The 7,504-nt window shown below is 50.4% G+C and overlaps 1 long non-coding RNA gene across 1 annotated transcript; it reads right to left on the bottom strand.

The window, feature by feature from the left end:
* Positions 1 to 235: 235 nt before the first annotated feature.
* LOC109302396 lies at positions 236 to 3,336 on the bottom strand. The gene is made up of 2 exons (XR_002098739.1): positions 1,734 to 3,336; positions 236 to 672 (listed from the first exon to the last, which is right to left on the bottom strand). It is a non-coding gene; the product is annotated as an uncharacterized LOC109302396 (long non-coding RNA).
* Positions 3,337 to 7,504: the final 4,168 nt, after the last annotated feature.

A 7,504-nucleotide genomic window follows, 5' to 3' on the forward strand; every position in this document is an offset into this window, starting at 1 on the left:
TTTTTATATGAAATGTAGTTGTTCCAGGATTTTTCAAGGCATTGTTATCTTAGCTATCTTTGAACGGCTTCCTATTTTATCCCAGGTAGTCCTGTAACAAGTGACTAATGGCATCATCTAATTCTTGGTCTATATTTTCAATTGTGCTTTATTCACAGATATGGTTTTAAAAATCCTGAGCTTCTTGGTTCTCAGCCTTCAGTTGATGACTGCAGGGATGATGGTTTTGTGCTCCTTTTTTTTTACAAAGCCTATTTCACTTGTCTTAATTTCTAAATTTGTGTCCCAAGCAACTCAGCTGCAGCACAAAGGTTTTTGTTTTTTTGTTGGGTTTTTTTGCAAGAAAATCTCCTCCTAGGGTATATTATTTCCACACAGATAGACAATGTATGTCTGTGGGCTGGGCCTGCTGAGAGTGGGCAGGCCTTCCTGAAAGAGCAGCAGGTGCCAATGGGCATTTTCTAACTCCTGACAGCTAAAGGCAGGGTAGAGTGAGGTGGGACAGGCTGTCCAGAGATTCCCCTCCCTGACCCTGAAGCAGTCCCAAAGCAAACAAAAGAAAAAAACCTCAACCTTCAAAATAACCTTGGCCCGGTATCTGCACTTGTCCATTGTGTGGCCTACTGGTACCTTGTTCATTCAGTATCTTTTGGTGCATACTGGCATTGCCACCTTGTAGCAGGGCACTAAGGTGCCTGCTACTGAAAAGCAGCTGTATGGGCTCAGGTGCTGGTTGCTAGGGGCAACCAGGAGGAACTAAGGGCTGGCACCTGGTGGGTCAGCTGACCGGAAGGGGCAGGGCTGACCACCATAAAACAGACAGGAGGCTGTGGGTGCTCTCCTCTCTCTCCCCCTCCCAACCGGCAGCTGGACCAAAGGAGCACTGTTGGATCAAGGAAAAGAGCTTGGCCCTGAAAGGGGAAAAGGGAAAGGCTGGGAGGTACAATTCACTAGTTACAGGTGCGACATGGTGCATGGTTTAGAGGACGCTTTAGCCAGGAGGCTTAGAGTTGAGTTATAGCCGATTGGCTTGCGTTATTACTTAGGTTGTTTGTGGTTACACCGGAGGACCGGGTGAGGCTATTACGGGTTGGAGGAGGCCTCGGGCTCCACGGTAACGTGGAGACCCCGGTGCCAGAGAGGGCGCGGCATTTAGGGGCGTATCGACCCTGGCCCCAGGGCGGGCAGGATCGCGAGGCAAGGCCCCAGGGAGGGCAGGATCGTGAGGCAAGGCCCCAGGGCGGGCACAAGCATGGAGATGTCCCCAGGGCGGGTGCAAGCATGAGCGCGAGCGCAGAGGAGGCCCCAGTGCGGGCGGCAACCGTGAGACAAGCCCAGAGAGCATCCATGAGGGTGTAGGCAACTGAGACAAGCCCAGGGAACCCATGAGGGCATGGGCAATAGCAAGTCAAGCAAGGGGGCGCCTGTGAGGGTGCAGCAAGGGATTGGCCGTACAATGTCCGGTACATCTGGGAGGCTTGGGGCATGGTACAGGGGTGGTAGGAGCCACGCGTAGCCCCTAAGGCTTTAGTGCACCAAGTCACCTAAGGCAGGGTACAGACTGGGACACCTCAGGGCACCGTGTCAAAGAAGATAAAAGGCAGCCTCCCTTAAACACTAATAACACCAAAGACGTGGCGGGTGAGATGGTGAGGGTGCGTTGACACCAACTTGACATGGTAGGGGGTGCTGGGGGAGTTCACGGCACCCCTAGGCCCCGCACTGTCACACACCTATTTATAACGTCTTTGGATTTTCACAGTAAGAGCTTTTGATCTCCAAGGCCCCACATGGTCAGATGCTGCAGGTAAGACTGACCTACACTGAGCCCAACAAATCATCCAGGCTGGGAGCTTAACATTCTCTGACCTCCATTTCTTTTACCGTAACTTTCGTCACGATGCTGCATTTCTGGCCTCAACAGTGTTAATTAACAAAAGTGACACATTTTTTGTAGGAAATTTTTATTTAGGAATGGCTGAGGTTTAGCTTTGTTTGGGGGCTTAGCTTGGGACCGGCCGGGCCTTGAGTTGATACAGACACGACTTGGGGAATGTTATTTCTTGTGAATCTTGGAATAAACAGAGCAGGCTCTGTGAGAATACCACCAGTTTTGCTGCTGCTTCTCTCTACTTCCCTTCAGTGAACTTTAATTAGGGATGATATCTGACTCCATCTCACTGTTTCAGAATCCTGCTCACCTGCTGATATATCGCTCCAGCTTCCTTTTCTGGAATCACTTCAGAGATTGTTGAAGGTCTAGTGCATATAGTCATTTCTGATCAGGGTGATTGGGAGCATTTGATAATAAATGGTGATGTTCCCTAGCTGTAAGTGTATTCCGGTAGCTGTTTCTTTATGCAAGTTTTGTTTTTTGACGTTCTGCCCCTCATCAATAGCTATGAAACTGTTTACAGAACTGTTGAGTTGAATGGTTCAGATGAGAATTGTTACAAATGAACTCTATAAAAATAGATTTTGGTGTAAAGCAAAATGCATTCATAAAAGCCTGACTGTAATGAAAGATAGAGCAGGCAGAGAATGGCTGAATTAATCTTTTGAAGTACGCAGTTTTTCTGGTGTGATTGATTTCAAATGAACTAGAGAAGATGGAGTCCATGGAACAGCTTCAGGCTTTGCAGACTTGGTTCATACATTAGGTAATGTGATATCATTGAATTCAAATGGTTGTTAGCAACCTCAAAGAGGAGTTGGACTTAAATTTTTCACCTCACAACAGCGAAAAGGAAGTTATAAAGTTAGTTTATTTGATAAAGCTTTAATTTGCAAGCTGCATTTCTATGGCACACCTGATGGAATTTTAATATTTTACTGTTCGTGACACTTGAACTGAATTAAATGGCAGATGTGTTAGACTGCAAACAACTGAGCAACAGAGAGAGAAATATTAGCATGACTGAGAGAACACTTCAAATATCTGATAAGGCTTCACACTATCTTTCTCTTGATTAAAGTAATAGGATATATAGCCCTCAATTATTTCAGTTATTAACTGTGCTTATGACAGTTGAATTATGTATTCAATTAAAGTTCTGTATTTTGGTCCCTGAATAGCTGTGAAGTCTGTTGTGCAACTGGAGACCTTGGAGAAGCAGCTATGTACGTCACATTTGGAATAAGCATATTTTGTAACTTGTAACTTTTGTAGCTTGGTGAGTCTGTCACAATCATTTTTAAAGTGATGTAAAGAATAAGGAAGTTGGTTTTAATACCTTTTTGTTGCCTTGAGCCATGAGCTTGAAAGATATTTTAAGAGAAATAGGATATGGCAACATTAATAAATGAATTGAATTGGAAACTTTTAAAGAAAACTGAGGAAAATACATTGGTGCACAAGTAATAAACTAATATCTGAAATAAATATTTGCCAAGGTGATGCTAGAGAGATGTAAAACTGAAATCTTGAACCTAGTCAGCAAAGAGCCTCTGTTTGCTTTTAAAAGAGCAGTGATGTCAAAAGTGGGTCTTTACTGGATTCTAGGGTGAATAACTCTTATAGAATCATAGGGCATGTGTAGACGAAACAGGGTCCTATATTAAAGTTTTAAAAAAACCCACCGCTTTAATTTAATTTAGGACTGGTTAACCCCTGTGTGTCATGCATGCACCCTGCTGATTTACCTACCTCTCCGGTGGGGAGGGGAGGGCGAGCTGCCAGTAGGTGGAGTGGGGGAGGGGGAGGCTGGTGTTTCCCTCCGCAGCAGCTGCTGCTCCCCTCCCCCCCCAGGGTGGCACCCATCTGCAGGCACCCAGCTCAGGCGGTCCCGGGGGACACTACAGCCATGGAGGGAAGCACCGGGCCCCCATGCAGCTCAGGCAGGCAGGCTCTGGGAGGGTGGGGGAAAAAAAAAATCAGGCTTGCTGCTTTTCTTGGGCAGGGCTGCTTTCCTGGACTGCTGTCAGGCTGTCTGCAGAGCCGTGGAGCTGCATGGAGCCCAGTGCTTTACTCCGCAGTTGTAGGGGCAGCAAACTAAAACTCCTCAAAAGAGTTTTAGTTTGCTGCACCCCAGGTCATTTACAGCACATTACACTGCTGAATTTTCTACAGCAACTGGAATTAATGGGCAATACGCCACCAAGGCATGCAAACACTGACACCATTAAAGCGGTGCAAAAGCATTTAGTCTGCTTTAAAGTGTCTTGCAAACACACCTCTCATTTCATCTGCACATGGCCATAGGGTGTGTGCAGAAGTTGCATTTTTTGTGCAATGAGACCCCCGAAAGTGCTCTGTAGCCATAACACGATAAATGTTTACAGCTGTAGAGCACTTTTAAAATGGCCGATTGAATGAAAATTTAACTTTTGTCTGATGTAGTATCAAACAGAGGCACTTTAAGGCAGAGCACCTTAGGGTTAATTTTGTACAATTCTACCTGTATCCTATGTGGCTTTGTGGGGCTGGTGCTTGCCGAGGGAGGCACTGGCTCTGCCTTACCTCTGGGGCTGTCATGGAGGAGAGACAGAAAACCTCTGTCTCCTCCCTGCAGAGCTGGGCAGGAGGGGGATACACTCCTGCCATACATGCCCAGCCAGCTACCCCTGCTGAGGTCTTGGGGGGAGTCAGGCTGGGCCCACGTGGCAGGTGAGGCTACCTTCCCCTTCCGACCCCCTGCAGGAGCATCTTGACAGTGGTAGAGGCTGCTGCGCTGGAAGCTGGGGTGGGGAAATGGAGCCACCCACTTCATGGACCCAGCCTGGTCCCCCCCAAGACCCCAGTAAAGGTATCTGGGACATGTCTGCGAGGTTTCAGGGGGCTCTGTTTACCCCCTCCCACCACCCTAGTTGCTGCTGATGTTGCCAGATGATGGGGGTGGGGCTGGGTAGAGGAGCAGTTTGGCAGCCTGCTGGAAGGCTGCTGGACCACTCCTTCCTGCTGGCCTGGGCCAATGCAGGCAGGCTCCAAGCACCACCCACCACCAAACAGGTGATGCCTGTTTAGGTTAGATATTAGCCAAATGCCTGTTGGGTTTCATGGTGCTCTAACTCATGGTGCTTTGTGTAAAGCACTGTAGTTAGAGTGCCACCCTGGTGTTAGCACTGGATTTTTGACCCAGATACCTCATTCTGAATGGACCCAAACCCTCAGACTGACAACTTTTTCAGTTCGATAATAGGCAAACTTTATTGATACACAGTGATAACAGATAAGAACAACACAGGCAAGGCAAACAAATTACCCCCCCCCCCAATTCTATATCTACTAGTACTAAGGCTGTCACAGACAGAAGGTACATCTGGCCAGTACACGAGTTTCACCTTGTGGTTCTTCCTTGGATGTCAGAGTTCAGCAGTCTGGAGGTGGAGGGACTTTGTGTCATCTGCAAACTTGCTGAGGGTGCACTCCATCCCATCTTCCACATTGTTGATGAAGATATTGAACAAACTAGTCCAGGACTAAACTCTGGGCCACACTATTCGATTCTGGCTGCCAAATAGACAGTAGGCACATCTACATGTGCAAATGGTACAGGGTGGGTTTACTCTAGAGTAAGTTACTGTAGAGTAAACCTACCCTAGGAAGTCATCTACATGTGTGGGGACACAGGAGCAGATTTGCTGCTCCTGGCAGCAGTCTGCTCCCACCCTCTCTAGCCCTGCACTGGCCTCCTGCAGCAGCCAGGGGGAGCCTGTGGCCATCTTGAAAAGCCAGCCCTGTATGCTGTTCTCAGGCCACCTGCTTTCCTGGCCCAGAGCAGTGTGCAGTGTGATGACAGAATGCAGTGGCTCTGTCACTGCAGCCTCTGCCCGCCATGTCATGGCTGCTCCACTGTCAGGCCCTGAGAGCGATGTCCACTGCCCCAAGCTCTTGCTTGCCATTGTGCTTGCCCTACTGACCCACTGTGGGGTCTGCTGCCTGGTCCAGGTCATTCTCGACCCTGGCAGTCCCCCTGCATGTTGCAGCTGCCTGACCTGGCTTAGTGTGCCATCTGAGGCCTCCTGCCACCACCCTGCTGCAACCCAGACCTCATGGTGCCACCCAGACCCCAGCAGGCATACTAACAATGTGCTCCTAGATGTTACCACCAGAGCCATCCAGATGCTTCTGGGCTTCTATCCCCACCACCTGTGGGTCCTCCAGGTCAGCCAGGACTGGTGGCTGCACATCATCCAGACCACCTGAGATGAGCACTGGGATGACGAGTCCTTTCTGATGACCTGGGCCACCTTCCAGGAGCTCCTCAAGCAGCTTCGCCCACACATAGAGCAGTAGGATACAACCATGCGGCTGCCCCTCTCTGTGGATACCAGGCTGGCCATTGCCTCTGCTACATCAGCCACCTCTTTGGGATAGGCAAGGCCACCACTGGGGAGGCTGTCTTGGAGGTGTGTGGTATCCTCCAGCACATGGTAGGGCACACCATGCATGACCCCCTGGCAGTGGTGGTAGGGTCCATGCCCTGGACTTCCTTCATTCAATCAGGGCCCTGGACAGGACCCACATTCCTGTCACCTGCCCACCCCACAGCAATCACCCCTACTACAGCTGGTGGGACTTCCACTCCATTGTGCTCCAGGTCATCATTGACCACCATGGTGGCTTCACAAATATGAGCATAAGCTAGGCGGCCAGTGCCCACAACACCCACATCTTCTGCAACTCTGCCCTACCAGCCTGGGTGGAGAGGGGGCACATCGCCAGGGGTGCTGGACCTCCAGCTGGGTGTGATAGTGGTTCTACCACTGCTCATTAGAGACCCCAACTATTCTGTCCTCCCCTAGCTCATGTGGCTCTACACCAGCCAGCTGGACCCCCACCAGGCACACTTCAACCAGTGCCTGGGCTGGACCCATATGCTCATAGAGTGCACCTTCAGCAAATTCATGGATGCTGGTGCACCCTCACTGCCCATCTTGAGGTTGCTGAGGCCAATATTCCCTGCGTCATCATCGCAGCCTGTGCTCTCCATAACATCTTTGAGGCCTGGGAAGAGCTGATTCATGAGACCTGGACGGAGGAAGCACAGCAGGTGGAGGACACCAGGAGTGCCAACTGCAGTAGTAGCGACAGTAGCAGGATCGCGCTCTTCCCTCTCCCCCCCCGCTGAGGCCCCTGGTGAGCTTCTCACCTGGCAGTGGGGGTCAGGGTACCAGGTACAAGAGGCACTGACTGACCCCCTTCTGCACTCCCTACTGTAGCCCACCTGGACAGCCCCCCTTGGACCTCTGCCCCCACTGCGCACCCCCAGCACCACTCTCACTGTGGACAGTTCTCAGAAAACAACTTTATTCCCCTCCACAAACACAGACCTCACTTCCTCCTCCCTTCCCAACAACAGAACCCATAGACAGAAGCCCAGCAGCCCAACCTCTGGTTGTACCCTGGTGGGTGTGCATACTGCAGCAAACCCAGCAGGTGGAGGGCTCACTCAGGGGTGACTATGGGTGCGGCTTTGCCAGTGCAGCTGACTCCCCCTCCTGCGGCCAGTTGGCCAGGCCAGCAGGGCCTGCAGATGGTCCTTGACCCTGCTGTGGGCAGCTC

Source organism: Gavialis gangeticus, unplaced genomic scaffold (genome assembly GCF_001723915.1).
Source record: "Gavialis gangeticus isolate Ggan-Ray unplaced genomic scaffold, GavGan_comp1, whole genome shotgun sequence".
Taxonomy (NCBI): Eukaryota; Metazoa; Chordata; order Crocodylia; family Gavialidae; genus Gavialis; species Gavialis gangeticus.